Here is a 17313-nt window from a genome sequence, read left to right as displayed (position 1 = left end):
GTTTCACATGGGACTAGTCTAATGGGACCCAAGCCTCACGCATTTTGTTTTGATACGTGATTTTACTTGCACGACCGCAGGCCTAACCCCTGTTTTTTTTTCTCTGACCATTGTCTACTGTCATGTACAATTTCTGTTCCAACAGCTGTTACTGTGGGGAAAGGTGTGTGGAAGCTCGATATTTTGCTTCTGGAAGGTGAGGAAGTGACGCACAGGTTCAGGGAAAGATATAAGGAATGGCGGTCTTTGTATGACCTGTTTGGCACAAGAGCACAGTGGCTGACCCTGCGCTCTGACCCCCAGCTTCTCTCCCTGTCTGTGTGTCTCATGGAGTTAGAAAGACTACAAGCTGTGCAAACTTCCAAATCTGTAACATTTCAAGGGTGTATGATAGATCATTCACAAGATCAAATGGCTGTTTATTATTTTAAGAACTGTAGTTCACTACTGTTCCTTTGAGTCTTGAGCTTGCATTATACAGCCGTTGAGTGGATTTTGAACCCAAGAGATGTCCAACTGATTCAACCTGTCTGATGAATGTTAAATGGGTTGTGAGTTTTGGCAAAGTTTTTTGAAACATTATTTGTTTCACGAATACCATTCAACTTTCCTGTACCCTGAACATGTTTTAAATTCTTGATCCCATTTGGTGCAACCTTTCCGTTGTACCCGTAATGTGTTGTTTGCATTAGGAGTGTGTTAAATAAGCAGAAAAGCAGCCCGTTTCTTCTACTGCTTCTGATCTTATACAGTGGTCAGAATCTCTCATCCAAAAGCTGATGAGTGGGAGGGGGGGAAATTAGTGCATAAAAAAACATTAAAGAGCATAAGGGTTTTCATCACATGGACTTGTTTGACTGTTTAGGATTAATGTTTCGGTGCCAGATCAATTAAAGGACAACAACCAGAAACACTGGTTCTCAGACTGAACGCATTCTCCTTCAATAATCTTTTTTACCAACAGGTGAGTGGAGTTGCCATGGGCACCAGAATGGGACCCAGCTATGCCAATATCTTTGTTGGCTGGGTAGAAGAACGCTTCTTCGCTTCCTACACTGGCTATGTCCCTGACCTCTACAAGCGATATATTGATGACTGCGTCAGTGCCGCCACATGCTCCAACGATCAGCTTAAGTGCTTCCTGCACCATTTCACCAACTTCCACCTGTCCCTCAAATATATGGTAAACATATCTTCCACTACTCTTCCGTTTCTGGACATCAACTTCTCCATCAACTACCCCAGACTCTCCACGTCTGTTTATTACAAACCCACGGATTCACACAGCTATCTCTTGTTTTCACCCCAAACATACTAAAAATTCTCTCCCTTTTTCACAGTTCCTTCGGCTACAACAAATATGCAGCAACGACATCGACTTCCAGAATCAAACCCTCAAAATCTACTCCTTTTTCATCAACAGAGGATACCCCAGCAGTGTTATTGACAGGGCCTTTGCCCGAGCCAAAAACACCCCTCGGACCATCAACCCAATCAGGAACTCCCACCATAACAACCGCATTCCTTTGGTGCTTCCCTAACACACTTCCTATCCCCAGGACTGTTAACGACAACTTTTCCATCCTACAGGATGATCCCTCCATTGGGGCCCTCTTTTCTGACCGCCCCATCATCTCATATCGCCAATCACCTAATCTGCGCAACCTTCGTGTTCACAGCTCCCTTGACCGCTCTCAGCAACCATCCACACCAGGTACTTTCCCCTGCAACAGAGCTCGCTGTATCGCCTGCAAGTACACATCCAACACCACACTCATTCAAGGCCCCTCAGGACAATTCTGGATCACCCAGATGGCATCTTGTACCTCCAGCAACCTTATTTACTGTATCTCTTGCAGTAAATGCCCAGTTTCTCTCTATATTGGAGAAACAGGAAGGAGACTTGGAGACCGCTTCAGAGAACATGTCAGGGCTGTGAAGATTGAAGATCTCTCCAAAAACCATTGTTTCTCATTTCACCTCTGATGGCCATGACCACTCTAATCTCTCCGTCTGTGTTCTCAGAGATGGTTTTCTGAACTCATACATTAGAAAGACTACCGAAACCAAACTTATCCTGCAGCTAGGATCACACCTTCCCCCTTCTCTAAACAACAGACTACTATTCTACTAAATTTTCTCCATTCATTGGAAGTTGTATTTCACACCTCTCAACACCTATTCTGACTTCACACCTCTTGATTGCCCTCTCTTTCTGTCCCCTGCTCCCATCTCTCACTCCTCCTCCCTCCCAGCCTTTGTTCTCCCACTACATTACCCTTGCCTACTGCCTTCTCTCTCTCACACCTGAAGAAGGCTCCACAGCCGAAACATTGTTTTCTCTCTTCTTTTTTTTTCAGCATGGAATAAACCTATTACTTGTTCCTAAACAACCGGAAACAATATCTTCGGTCTTTCCAGAGCTGTAAGTAGTCATTCCAAGTTTATTAACTTGTCTCTGTGCTTGTATGTACTCTTCAATAGCCACTGATGTTATTTACAGCAACTATTTTTAAAAATAAATTAGCATTTTTTGGACTTCCTTTAAAGAATTGGCACATTTGGCAGAGCGGTGGCTCTGTGGCTAAGGATCTGCACCTGTGGCTGGAAGGTTGCTGGTTTACATCCCACGGTCGGCAGAGGAATCCTACTGTCACGGACGTCCAAAGGGACTCACCGTGGGGAGCAGGAGAGCGGAAAAAGACCCATATGCGTAGTGGCAAGACGGGAAAAAGGCCCGGGCTCATTAGTGCAAAGAGTTCAGGAATGCCGTATAGAAACCTATGCCCTCAGGGAGCGGACGTGGGGCGCCCTGGTGCTAGGCGGGTCTCAGGACATCCGAACGTCAATGCTGAGTGAGGACAGAGTGCAAGACCCGGAAATATATAGCCCAAGGGAAAGAGAAAGACCGGAAGGACAGCAGACCGGAAACTAGGGACGGGACAGGGCTGACACCTACTCCATTGGGCTCCTGAACAAGGCCCTTAACCCCAACTGCTCCAGGGGTGCCGTATAAATGGCTGACCCTGTGCTCTGACCCCCAGCTTCTCTCCCTGTATGTGTGTCTCAAGGAGAGCAAGCTGGGGTATGCAAAATAGGAATTCCTAATGCAAGAAATTGTATATGGTCAATACAGTGATCATATCTTATTGGCACATGGTAATCTCCAAGGAACAAGTAATAGGTTTATTCCATGCTGAAAAGAGAAGAAGAAAACACAATGTTTTGACCATGGAGCTTTCTTCAGTTATGATTTGATTTTTTACAATCATACCCACACAAACTTTGCAATTTTTAAAAATCTTGCAAACACAACCCAGATATGTTGACTTTAAAAAAAACAAAAACAATTTTGGGGGTATTTTTTTTTAAGAAACACATACTTCTTTTCTAGTTTTTTATGTGGCTGTGACTGTCAGAAATCCTCAGTGAAAAGGTATGCAGATCCTGTGCTGATGTAAGTAGTTATTGAGACAGGCGAACAATCCAGAACGTCAGGCGAGGTCCAAGGTCGAGAGGCAAAAGAGAGTCCATAACCAGTAAGCGAGATTCAGAGTAAACGCGAGGTAGAGCTCTCAAAGAGAAGACTCAATACCGAGTAGCGGGAAGCGGGTTTGAATGGTTAAAACAGTGCTGCTTGCCGCACAGTAGAGAATGTGCTGGTGGATTAACACATGTTGATCTCCACCAGTTGGCTGGTGGTCTTGACATTGACAGAATGCTGTTTTGTGATTGATGCTATATCAAAATATAGGGTCCCTCAAAAATTAAACACAGAAATAAAAACATTGAATGGATTTGTACATCTGTTGCACTCCTTCACTATTAACATCCATTGGGAGTTGAATTTCAATTATGTTTCCACTTCATTCAGATGTGTTCCCTATTTTTCAGATTTTTGGCAATGCCACATGTTAAAGGAGGACAGAGAAGTAGGAGGCCAGACCTGTGGCTGGTGGAGTAGGGAATGAGATCAAAGAATTTCTGAAGTTTTTTAAGCTAGAAAAAAAAATTAGGTGGCATGACAATATGTGGTCAACACTGTCAAACAGAGTCCTTGGAGAGGATTGCTCCAGCAACACGAAATGGTTATCAGTGATTTGGCATGAAGATAGAAAAAAAGTAAGAATCCAAGTGCTTAGGGCGCAGAAGGAGGTGAGTATTGGTAAAGATTCAAAACCAGATGACAGTATACAATCTATAGTCCATATTTCAAGTCAAAGTGAGAGACATAGTTTGGAAGGCAACACAGAGCTCAGAAGTTCATCAGGAGATACAGAAGATGCATGGGCTGCACACGGCAGCACAGACAGTGGTGACATGTTTGAAGGAGAAAAAATCTGTGAAGAATCAGAAAAAAATCCTGAAGAGCACAGTGAATATTCCCAGGGGGCAAGCTCGTCTGGGACGTCACCTCAGGATAAAAGGGGATTAAGAAAGATTATGTCTGTGCCTAAAACTTTCCAAGTATGTCTGAAGGCTGAACAATGGAGAATAATACCACCTTTAAAAGGTACATCTAAACTAAGATGATCATGGACCCATATCTTATATAGAGAGTTCAGGAAGATAAATCCTTGCTGCCCAATAGCCTTCAAATACCAATACATCAGGAAAGAGAACAGCAGAAAAAAAACTTTCTTATAATTAAAGCAGTCTGTACTTTCAGTTCCTACCTTCAGTACCTTCAGTTCAGTACTTTCAGTTCCTGTAATGTAACATACACAATGACAACAAGACAAACCAATGGGCAATGATGACATCACAATTGATGTTGTACTAGTAGGGCAAATACAACACAGTGAAAGGGAAACACAATTTCGACAGGCACGTCAGCCTTATCGTTGAAAGATTGCCCGTGCCCTCACAAAAGGAATCAGCAATGTGTACTACAGGCAGCTGAGCAGAACCCCGCTTGCTGAAATTGCAGCAGCCAATTTATCTAGGGCTCACAAGCAAGTATTAAACTTGCTTGGCAAGTTCGGCATTTCATTTATTCTGCGGAAACATCGTATCGGAATGAACTGCCCGAGATAAAAGAGTAATTGCGGCTTCAGATCGTTTTTACAGAGCATTGCGTTGTTCTGTTCATGCTGACTACACGCTTAAAAGTAGTCATTTACTGCAAGCGTTGCTTTTCCAGGTTTTTCTGAAATTCCTCGCATTTGAGCCAGCAATAAAATATTTCATTCCCGTCGCTGAATACATCGTGGAAACGGTATTTGCAACGGAATGCTGTCACACATAAAACCTCTTTGTTATTCGGTTCTGAAGTTTGAAAATGAAAATAAAACGGGGGTCACTTCATAGACTTGAAAGAAGTCCAAGCAGCATAAAAACCCGCGAATTCTCACAAATTGCATTGTGCTGCACCTTTCTTCTGCTGCTGTTATAAATAAGCCTTAAACATTTGAATGCATACCTTACTGCTGCTAATCACATTCACGTGTTAACAAAACTTTTTTCTGTCCGTTATGTTTTTGCTAAGCAGTTTCTACGTTTTCCTCATACTGTGATTGTCAGCGAGCACAACAAGACTGAAACAGTGTAAAGGCAGGTAAAAAAGACAGGGTAAAACGCCTGATTGTCGGGAGTGGGATTTGAACCCGTGCCTCTATTTGAGAGCGAAACACAAAGCTTAAAAGACACGAAGCTGTGAATTTGCTGTTTTAAACCGCTCGACTATCCTGACAGAATATGTGCTGATTGCACCAGTTGCATCCGGTTTTCCGTAACTTTAGGACGATTGATACGACTGGACGAACACAATTTGTGGCGTTTAGCATGACATGGAAAACGGTACCGGAGCATTCGTGTCCAGACTACCAGACTCAGAAACAGTTTTTACCCCCGCACTATCAAACTATTAAACTCCCAGTCTCTCACTCTCACCTCACCTCTCACCTATGATCTGAACCTCACAGTGCCTTCTTTCTTACCAAAAACCCAAACACACATTGAAAATCTACCTCTACCATACATGTCAAAACCTCACTCCCCATCATTTCTATCCCTTTATTTCATTCTTTTGATGCATGTTTTTGCACATAACCTGTTACCTTTTTGTTGTTTTGCACACTGCCTGTTGTTGTTTTTTGCACATCGGCTGTTGTCTCTGTCTTTCTTTTGTTATACAATTGTATTGTTGTTGTGTTTTTTTCTTTGTACTACTTATGTCCGAGAGCTAGCTAAATAGCATTTCGTTATACCATATACCTGTGTATGAGTATAATGACAATAAACTTGAACTTGAACTTGACATAGTCTTGCAGGCAGTATATTATTTTATCGTTTACTCGTTTAAAAAAACACGGTCTTCTCGTATCTTAGTCAGAATTTTTGTGCTTTCGAACGTTACTTCCAACCTGGACTGACAGCTCACCCGATCTGTTTGTGATCAGACCATGGAGTGGGGGGTTGTACCAAGCACACGTTCCTTCCTAATGCTGAGGCGATCATTCGGAAGATGGGTGTGAAGAGAGACAAGCTTTGTCGACTAAAAAACAAGGCAGGATATGCAAGAATACTAATCACTGGCGACAGTTATGTTCTCTTACTATTGAGACTCCTACATTGCGAGTTTTTTGAAGACTTTGAAACTAAAGGAAAGCGGAGACAAATGAAACAGCCACTTGGCCACTGCGCCTTAAAGTAAACATGGGAATAACGTTGTTCAAATTATTTTTTTCTGAATCTGGTTTACATCGCCTGGAGGCAGCAACAACAATAAAAGGGATACTTAACAAGGAGATACGCTGTAGCAGTGCGACTACAACAGATGCTCCTGAAGAGACTGGAGGTTTAAGCAAGCTCCTTAGAGTCCTCGGCCGCGTTACTCTCAACAGCGGCTCTTCAGCTCTTGTTGTTTGACCTAGTGGTTTTATAACGCGTGAAAACGACCGCAACTTCGTTTTCTGAGATGCTTTCTCTCACGTGGTAAAATCTCGACCTCTTTGGCATCTCTGGCTATAGTTCTTCTGTAGAGCAGGCTTTCACACCTCTGCTTATAGTGCTCTTGAAGTCATTTTATTTTTACAGGAAGACGCATACCCTAACGATCTCTCCTGTTTTAGAAATGCTTCATAAGGAGTGTTTGATTCAGGACAAACAGTATACTAATTGTACAATGCAGATTTATACGGCATTCGTACTGGATTTGAGTGGGATTCTGAAATACTTCTTGCAAAGGTATTCAGACTTTCTTGAACCTATAATAAAAACACAGACCTGAAACTCCCTAGCTTCCAATCTCTGATGTTGCTGTCCTTAAACTCGGACGTGATGTTCTGCAGACGTGTGCATAATGTCCTGTTTTCTTACAGTGTAGACATCTTGCTGTTCACGCTCCGCATTCATCTGCTTTGTGCATTGTTAGTCCGCACCTGTAACATGTAATGTCAGCCGTCCCCTGTTCTTCAATATCTCTTGCATGACTGCGTCCTGCTGTTGGGCTTTTGTTTGTAAAGTTTGAGCGAGCGCCCCGTTCGGTGTCACTTTGTCACTGTGGTCAGAAAGCATTCTTGATTCTGCTTGAGCTGCTTCATGAATTCTAGCGACTGTAAGAGCTCTTTCTAAAGTCAGCCCTTCCTCCTGCAGCAATTTATAGTCTATTATGTGCACATTTTTCCACAAGTTGATCTCTTAACATGTCAGTTTCCAATACTCCAAAGTCACAAGATTTAGCCAGTTCTCTTAGTGCAGTCACAAAAGCATCAACAGATTCGTCCTGAGACTAAGTTCTCTGCCTAAATTTATGCCGCCGTTCCAAAACCACATTTCTCCGCGGTGTAAAGTAAGCGTCTAAGGCAGCTACAGTCTGTTCATATGTACCTTTTTCTCCAGGGAGGTTGGCGAAAATCCGCTGCACGGAAGCCCCGATACAGTGCAGTAATGTAGCACGTCTCACGGCATCCCGAGCTTCTGTAGATCCACTGGCTATTTAAAAAAAAATCTGTACGACTCCATCCATATCTTGTATTCCGTATACAAATCCGGAGCTCCGAGGTTCAGTAGAAGCGGTGGAAAAAGCCGGGCATAAGCAAAGCTTCTCGGCGCGGCGGCCATATCTTCCAATGGGCAAGCTAAACGAAAAGTCCGAAAATTCAGAAGTTCGTTTCTACCAGCAAGAGAACTAAAATCTGCAGTGTTCTGCTCGCTTTGACTTCGTCAAGCACTCATCTCTGGTCGCCATAAATGTTGTGTATGTAAATTTAGAAAAGTTTTTATATTATTTTAACTATTTTGTTAACTACACAGATCACGCCCTTACACTTTATATTCCTGCCTTCTACTCTCGTTCTGTTGTCTCGCGATGTCTACTCACTATACTACATTTAGCATGACTTCTTGTTGCAGTTGAGCTCAAAGCTGGAGATGATCTCCATATTCTACCGCAGTAACAAGTCCGAAACGTAGGACACAGTACACACGTTTTAAGTGAACTCAGGTTGTTAAAAAATTAAACCAGCGCCCTGTCACAGAAAACGTACCCCAGTCTCCCGCGCAACAAGCGGGGGTACTCAGCACTATACTAACGAGGAGCGCTTGTCTGCAGCTGAGCGTCAGCTCTGTTTACTGTCAGCAGTCATTGCCTCATTTCAAAAGACTTTTTCACCTGCTCTCAGCTTTTAAAGACGGTCATAAACGCTCAAGAATTAATTCATGTCAGTTGGAAGTCTGTTTCTGTTGTCTCAACTCTTGATAAAGAAAAGCCGTGCGTGGGAAACTCCCTCTCTGAAGAAGTTTGCCGTCAACCTGCGAGGAAGAAGAGCCATCAATCACCGAGGCAACCACTGAGACAGTTAACATTAAACACGTGAAATGCGAGATGTTGTGGTTTTTTTCCCGCTTAAGGCTTCTATCGTTTCTACTCTAACGAGAAAGACCTCTTTATTAGAAGTGAGATTTTAACAAATGTCTCCAGGGTTAACTGCGACCTGAACGCAACGCCTAAGACCACCAGCCATCTTGCCTGTGGTACTTAGAGCAGCGCTCAATAAAAATGATCAGAAACCAAACTTCTTATGCGGATCAGTATATTCCGATTCCACAGGTTCTGCAGAAGAAATAAGAAAAGCCGAAGTCAAAGCACTGTTTTGCCATTACGGGTACTCTGTCTGCAGCTGCTTTAAGATCTACTCACACCGTGTTGCCATTAAGGCTACCTAGTTAAAAAAAACTTATATTCACCTTTTTGAACGTGGTTATTAGACACCCGTTTAATCTCAACCGAGGTTTCTTGAGAGATCGTTCAGCGAGCGAGTAATAAAAACTACTTCGCTTCCAACCTCTGCTGTCACTGTAAACTCAGACGTGATGTTCTGCAGATGTGCAGTGTGCCTTTCCTCTTGTCGTATTCGAGAGTACTCACTGTGTGAGCTCCTCACTGCGTGTTCTGTACTCTACTGTGATTTAATTTAGATGATTACATGGAGTAGAGTGACAAGATCTACTTCAACATTTTCGGTTTGTGAAATGAAACACTAAATACACTACTGTAAATACAAGTAATGGACATTTAAAATAACCACAGTACAGCTAGAAGAGTGAAAGATAAAAGACTATTTAGAATGACATTCACAATAGACTTAAGAACAGTACAACCGCCCGAACAGGGACTTGAACCCTGGGCCCTCAGATTACAAGTCTGATGCTCTACCGACTGAACTATCCGGGCTCTGAAAGAAAGTCGACACTGTCGGGATCCTCGCAAGTCACGTGTCTCTTGTTCCGAAGAGCAGTCATACCGGAGCCGTCTGCAATGACCACTGACAGACTTTATCCAGAAGCGACGGCACCACTCCCAGTAGAATGAGTGAGAAATACAGCATGACATGGGTAGTTAAGGGGCTCCCACAATCCATCTTTCCTCACATTACTGATTTTTTTCAATAGCATTTTGACCTTTTTTCACATTCAGATTTTTTTCTCATTTAATAAAATCTTTTAATCAACAACATTAAAAAGAAAACAAATGGAACGTTTTTTGGAACAATAATTAAAAAAAATATATTTCAATGCCTTGGTTGTATACGTGTGCACACCCTTTATAAAGGGAGTTGCAACAGTGCTGAAATTTAAAGAGCATTTCTGTAGAGAAAACAGCCTTGATGTTTAGCTTAGGGAGCCTGTCTTTTCGAAATTCTATTTCTTAACACCTTGCACAGCCTCCCGACAGACTAACAAATATTTTTTGGAGAAATTGGCTCACACACCGGAAGACACTAACGTTTATTTACGTTAGAGTAAGTGAATAACAGTTTAACCGAAAAAGTTTGTAATTGTGATTTTGTTAAAATTCTATAAATCGTCTATCAACAGTTAGAATTTATTAAGAAATTGTTTTATTTCATAAACTATAAGACAATTCAGAGATTTTATAGGTCATATCCGTCGCTTATGTTCTTTTAACTCTAGCGTTCAGGATCCAAACCCAGGTGCGGACGGTTGTGTTTCTTGAATCTCTTGTAATCATCAAAAGTCGATGTGTAGTCCTTCAGTACTTTCTCCAGTTGTGCCATGGATATTTTATACGTACAATACTTGTCATGCTCTTTTGCATTTTCCTTAACAAACGGAAAAAGTTCAAAGTGTGTTTATGGCTGTGCTTCACATCTACACGACAGCACTTGTAACAGTACAGGACACGCAGTGAGGAGTTCGTGAAGCTTTCAGTTTAGTGCGGAGTTCAGGAGGATTCGCTCGCTGAATGATCTCTCAAGAAATCCCGGGTGAGATTCAACAGGTGTTTTCTGCAACAGCCACGACAAGTGTGAAGCAATCTCAGGATTTTCTGAATTTGAACTAAATTATTAGTTCAAATAATTTAGGATTTAACAGAACTAAAAGAGGTACATTTAAAACAGCAGCGCAACTCTGCAGCACGTCGAGTGTGCCTGCATTTAATTGTGTAAACCTGGCTCTCTCTGAACCCAAGCAAAGAGTTCTCACTCACCAGAAGATTGTGATGTGAGTACTGTAATATAAAGCACCTGGAGATGCCAGGGATTGAACAAGGGACCTCATACATGCGAAGCATGCACTCTACCACTGAGCTACATCCCCTCTGACAAAGTTTACGGAACAGACTTGTCCAAATGCTCACTGATCGCACAACTCATGAAGACTGCCTGCAGTTTCCCACTTTCGTGTTTCTTCTACTACAGAGTAAATTCATAGGAATGAAAAAATAAGGAAGGAAAAATAATTGCATCGAAGCTTCAAGAGACTGTGCACAAATTAATCTGTTATTTTTGCATCCAGTTACATGGGCGACGGTGGTTGATTCCCAGACGGGGGAGTGCTTTTTTTCTACCTCCTTACTCGACTGTCTTTCAATTCTATTTTATTTGAAAGCTTTTTGCATCTTTTAAGTGCTCTTGATTAAACTATGCATAGAAAAACAGCAGTGCTGATGATTTAACGTAAAAGGGTGAAACGACGCCCCAACCACAGGAATGGTAACAGGAAGGATCGTGTTCTTATTTAATATGTCCTTTTGGGATGTCTTGTAAATGCACACAGTCGGTAGAGCTGAATAATTTACTTTTAGTGGTGTTTTTAAACAAAGATGGAACACGTTCTTTCTATACCAGGAAGAAAGGAGCAGACTTTACCTTTAAGAGGCAAAAATGACACCTTATCAAAGCTAATATTAATTAAAATGACATCACAACAAAAGAGTGGAGGCTTGAGTGAATAAAGCCTTGAGTGGAGCCTTGAGCTTTCATTGGACGTCTGTGTCTCCATAACTTTGTAGGTGAGAGAGAGGATTGTGATAATTTGCAGGTGCTTCTCGGAAGTGCGTTGGTGGTACAGGCGCCTTCCAAATAATTGAGTCAGGTTTGAATCCCAGCCAGTGCAAACCCAAATCTTTTCAAGATAATCTGTGGTCCGCTAACACATCTTTTGAAACACTACAACAGGTAACACCCCGTGTGAAACATCATGAGCATCTGTTAAACCTCTCTACCTACCCGTTCCTCACAGAGACATGACGAGGGTCTAAGGGGACATTTTGAGCCGTAGAAACATTTTATCATTCCGTACTTTCCTGTGCAGTAAGGCCAGTTCCACTTTAACTGCGCCCGACAACGGAGGTTGTTTTGAAAACAACGAGAGTAAAGGGACACTGCACGTCTGCAGAACATTACGTCCGAGTTTAAGGACAGCAAAATCAGAGATTGGAACCTAGGAGTTTCAGGTATGTGTTTTTATTATAGGTTCAAGAAAATCTGAATACCTTTTCAAGAAGTATTTGTCCGTTGAATCAAACACGCCTTATGAAGCATTTCTAAAACAGGAGAGATCGTTAGGGAATGCGTCTTCCTGTAAAAATAAAATGACTTCAAGGGCACTATAAGCAGAGGTGCTCTACAGAAGAACTATAGCCAGAGATGCCAAAGAGGTCGAGATTTCACCACGTGAGAGAAAGCATCTCAGAAAACGAAGTTGCGGTCGTTTCCACGCCTTACAAAACCACTAAGTCAAACAACAAGAGCTGAAGAGCCGCTGTTGATAGTAATGCGGCCGAGTGCTCTCCAGCCTCTTCCGGAGCATCTGTTGGAGTCGCACTGCTACAGCGTATCTCCTTGTTAAGTATCCCTTTTATTGTTGTTGCTACCTCCAGGCGATGTAAACCAGATTCAGAAAAAAAATAATTTTAACAACATTATTCCCATATTTGCTCAAAGGTGCAGTGGCCAAGTGGTAAGGCGTCGGTCTTGTAAATCGAAAATCGTGGCTTCAAACCCCCACCTGTTTCTGTTTCAAAGTCTTCAAAAACACTCACAATGTAGGCGTTTCAATAGTCAGAGAACATAACTGTCACCAGTGATTAGTATTCGTGCATATCCTGCCTTGCGTTTTAGTCGACAAAGCTTGTCTCTCTTCACACCCATCTTCCGAATGATCGCCTCAGCATTGGGAAGGAACGTGCGCTTGGTACAACCCCCCACTCCATGGTCTGATCACAAACAGATCGGGTGAGCTGTCAGTCCAGGTTGGAAGTAACGTTCGAAAGCACTAAAAATCTGACTTAGGAACGAGAAGACCGTGTTTTTTTAAACGAGTAAACGATAAGATACTGCCTGCAAGACTGTCAAGTTCAAGTCCAAGTTTATTGTCATTATACTCATACACAGGTATATGGTATAACGAAATGCAATTTACTGTAGTTAGCTCTCGGAAATAAGAAAAAAACACAACAATACAATTGTATAACAAAAGAAAGACAGAGACAACAGCCGATGTGCAAAAAACAACAACAGGCAGTGTGCAAAACAACAAAAAGGTAACAGGTTATGTGCAAAAACATGCATCAAAAGAATGAAATAAAGGGATAGAAATGATGGGGAGTGAGCTTTTGACATGTATGGTAGAGGTAGATTTTCAATGTGTGTTTGGGTTTTTGGTAAGAAAGAAGGCACTGTGAGGTTCAGATCATAGGTGAGAGGTGAGGAGAGAGTGAGAGAGGCTGGGAGTTTAATAGTTTAATAGTGCGGGGGTAAAAACTGTTTCCGAGTCTGGTAGTCCGGACCCGAATGCTCCGGTACCGTTTTCCATGTCATGCTAAACGCCACAAATTGTGTTCGTCCAGTCGTATCAATCGTCCTAAAGTTACGGAAAATCGGATGCAACTGGTGCAATCAGCACCTAATTCTTCAGGATAGTCGAGCGGTTTAAAACAGCAAATTCACGGCTTCGTGTCTTTTAAGCTTTGTGTTTCGCTTTCCAAATAGAGGCACGGGTTCAAATCCCACTCGCGTTTTACCCTGTCTTTTTTACCTGCCTTTACACTGTTTTAGTCTTGTTGTGCTCGCTGACAATCACAGTACGAGGAAAACGGAGAAACTGCTTAGCAAAAACATAACGGACAGAAAAAAGCTTCGTAAACACGTGAATGTGAAATGTATTTTCATTTTCAAACTTCAGAACTGAATAACGAAAAGGTTTCATGTGTGACAGCATTCCGTTGCAAATACCGTTTCCACGATGTATTCAGCGACGGGAATGAAATGTTTTAGTGCTGGCTCAAATGCGAGGAATTTCAGAAAAACCTGGAAAAGCAACGCCTGCAGTAAATGACAAATTTAAAGCGTGTAGTCAGCATGAACAGAACAACGCAATGCTCTGTAAAAACGATCTGAAGCCGCAATTACTCTTTTATCTCGGGCAGTTCATTCCGATACGATGTTTCCGCAGAATAAATGAAATGCCGAACTCCAAACATGTTGTTGCCATTATTGTTACTCCTGCTGCTGTAGTTTTAAGCTTTAATCAGTGGGTATGTAATGTTGTAAAGGGGCTGGACTACTTTGTTCAGTCCAAATTCCATTATGTGAATTTATGCTTTCTTAATATAAGCATTAACAATACAAGGCGCGCTCAAAAACCGTTACTTATTAGCTTAAGAAGCTGCAGTGTTTTGACAAAGTGTGGTATTCGAACAGAAAATGCTGAAGTGTTTAATACTTGCTTGTGAGCAGATCTCCCTCGATTTAGACAAACTCTTGTTCGGCCAATGATTTCAGATCAAAATCTGAATCAAGTGGAAAGAAAGCTGAATTACGCTGGGTACTGGGTATCACTGTTATGCCATCAGGTCATGCTAGGAGGATTGGGGGGATCAAATTGACACAGAGGGACCTAATGTGGGGGCTGAACCCACAGTTCTGAGATTAAGAGATTCATGCTCTATGGACTGCGCCTACATTATATAACTCTTGTTCTACAGCAGTAATGTTTCTGGGTGTGGATGAACATGACATAATAGGTTGACAGCAGGAACACGTGGCCCACAGGCAGTGACAGTATCGCTATCACATTTGGCTGCAGTATATTGTGTTGAGAGCAGCAATAACTTTCCTGCAGAGATGGGTGCCTTTAATACAGCACTTTCAATCGGACAGAGTAACAGGAACTGACCTAAAGTTTCAGCTGTGGATCCATCTACACATGGGGGAAAGAGACAGTAAAATAGCGATGAAGAAACAGAAAGATTTGTGCTCGCTGCAAAGTAGCAAAGAGGTGGTCAGACACATAAAATAGCTTGGTGATAATTTGCAGCGACAGTTTTATGTTATTTAGTACACGGATTTGTTCCTTAAGATGTGTAATTTGTATGTTGGTTGTATGAGAACAGTTTCTTCTAAAGTCCTGTCAATTGACAGTGGAGAGCTAGCTGGTGCACATCTTCAAGAAGACTCTCTTTAAGGCGATTACAAGTTTCTCGAACAAATCTGTGTCATATTTTTTAAATAGTTTAGCTAATGAGCAACGAGAGTATAAATGAATTCTCCCAACCTCCATTCGAAGATAAAACTCCATGTGCGAGTCTAAGTTTCCTTGAAGCTACTGATGTTCGTCATTATTGGACATTCCCGGTGATATTGACTTAGACATGTGCAGCATGTGCAAAACATTCGTATCCCCTGCAAATATGGGCAAGGTCAGTGATATTCTCAACAATTTGTGCCATTGCAATTCGTGCAATTGGTGCCATACTTTTTCGAAATGTATTCCAACATGCCATGATCAGAGGGTCATATTTAAAAAACTGGTGCATTTAAATTTCTTGTACTTCAGGATTTTGATAGTCTGTTACATTGTCTTTCACACGTCGGTGTCAGAACTGTGAGACATTTTCATAATCGGGGGGAAGGCCGTAGCAATAAGCAGAAAGTGCATTCACCTTTTCCCAGTGTAAGTCTGTGTTGTGTGAGTTTTTAAAATTGGTTTGCGATTTTCTGAAATATATTCCATACAAAAATATCATTTGGACAGTCGCTATTTATTTGGATATTCCCGTTCAGTGAAGATGTCTACAGTATTCCAGCCGGATTAGTACTGATCGAAGAGAGCCATCTACAGGCGAAAGGCGACATAACATCACAGCAGCACCATTTAAGGTGGAACGAAAAACACGCATAAGAAGCTGGCGAATAAGAAGCCAACTTCAGCCTCGTAGCAGACCCTGGGAGGCACACTCAAAATAATCATCTTTCCCAGTACTTCAGAGTCACATTTAGATCGCTTTACTGCAATTTTATTTGATTGTTGGGAGATGTGAAGCCATCGAGCCTGTACTGCGCTTCACATTGAAATTGAAGCCATTTCTCATGCTTTCTTTCAGTTTCTGGGCTGCAATTGCGTGTAAAGGAGGCGACTTGAAATTGAAACTTGTAATCACCTTACAGAGGGTCTTCACGACGGGGTGCGTCAGCTAGTTCTCCATTATTGTCACTTTACTGGACGTCTGAAGAAACCTATCTACAACGAAAATACAAACTGCACAGTTTTAGTTGAATCCCCCTTTGCTGTTAGCACAATTCTTTCAGTTTCTTTTCTTGTATTTTCCTTGCTATTTTACTGTTCCTTTTCCCCATGTGGAGATGGATCCACAACCGAAACCGTTTTCACCCTGTGTTTCTGCAGCGTCAGTCTGTATGAGGAGCACGACATGCACAGCTCCAGTGGCGCAATCGGTCAGCGCGCGGTACTTATACAGCAGTGCATAGCGGAGTCATGCCGAGGTTGTGAGTTCGAGCCTCACCTGGAGCAGTGTCTTTAGCTACTGAGAGCAACTGTTGAGTTTAGATACTCTTAGGTATTTGATGGAGATAAATTAACATCAAACGAACAAGTAAAGGTTTATTTCGAGTCACAATCAAAGAAGGCTCCACAGCTGAAACGTTGTGTTTACTTCTATTTTCAGCATGGAATAAACCTATACTTTTCCATTTGCAGCCCACGCAGGCTGACGCAGGTCCCTACTTAAATTACTATAAGCTGTGTACCTCCAGTTGACCTGTACACAAATATATGAGAGGTATACTGAGACAAGAGGAGCACTGAAGACTTGATAAAGCTCTCGCATTAGATTCTGTGTTTTTGTTGTTCCCCAGATTTGTTTTTAATGTTCTTTTTCTTTTAAAGTTGTTGCGTTTGGTTGTTTTTTTATAGTTGCTAGACTACTACAGGGATTTACCTAGGTTCCCGGGAGACTTCTCATTTTGTGTTTGTTGTGTTTTCGGGTTACAACTTTTTTTTTTCTGTTGATAGGATCCCACACATTACTGTGGGACTAGTTAACTTTAGTTCATACATTGTACCTGAAATTACCACATAAACTACTACTCGGTTTTCCTTTTTTTTTTAAAAAAAAAAGCAAAATAATGTTTTTTTTCTCCTTGCTGCTGATTGGTAGCTACAACGGGTCAGTTGCAACACACTGGCTGCTGAAATTTGTCAGAAGCTCTGTAGCAAACCTGTTCTCAATTGCAACAAACCTAAAATAACAGCTGCTGCCCATTA

General features: G+C 41.9%; 3 non-coding genes across 3 annotated transcripts; 1 reads left to right on the top strand and 2 right to left on the bottom strand.

Moving 5' to 3' along the window:
• Positions 1-9603: 9603 nt before the first annotated feature.
• Positions 9604-9676, bottom strand: trnat-ugu (transfer RNA threonine (anticodon UGU)). Its single transcript has one exon. It is a non-coding gene; the product is annotated as a tRNA-Thr (tRNA).
• A 1316-nt stretch (positions 9677-10992) lies between these two features.
• On the bottom strand, positions 10993-11064 carry trnaa-cgc (transfer RNA alanine (anticodon CGC)). The gene has a single exon. It is a non-coding gene; the product is annotated as a tRNA-Ala (tRNA).
• Positions 11065-16466: 5402 nt separating this feature from the next.
• trnai-uau (transfer RNA isoleucine (anticodon UAU)) lies at positions 16467-16560 on the top strand. Its single transcript has 2 exons — positions 16467-16504; positions 16525-16560. It is a non-coding gene; the product is annotated as a tRNA-Ile (tRNA).
• Positions 16561-17313: the final 753 nt, after the last annotated feature.

The sequence above is a fragment of the Atractosteus spatula genome (genome assembly GCF_055471065.1).
Source record: "Atractosteus spatula isolate fAtrSpa1 chromosome 10 unlocalized genomic scaffold, fAtrSpa1.hap1 SUPER_10_unloc_6, whole genome shotgun sequence".
In the NCBI taxonomy this organism is placed as follows: domain Eukaryota; kingdom Metazoa; phylum Chordata; class Actinopteri; order Semionotiformes; family Lepisosteidae; genus Atractosteus; species Atractosteus spatula.
Note: the sequence above shows the minus strand (reverse complement) of the source record. Positions and strands in the feature narration are given on the sequence as shown.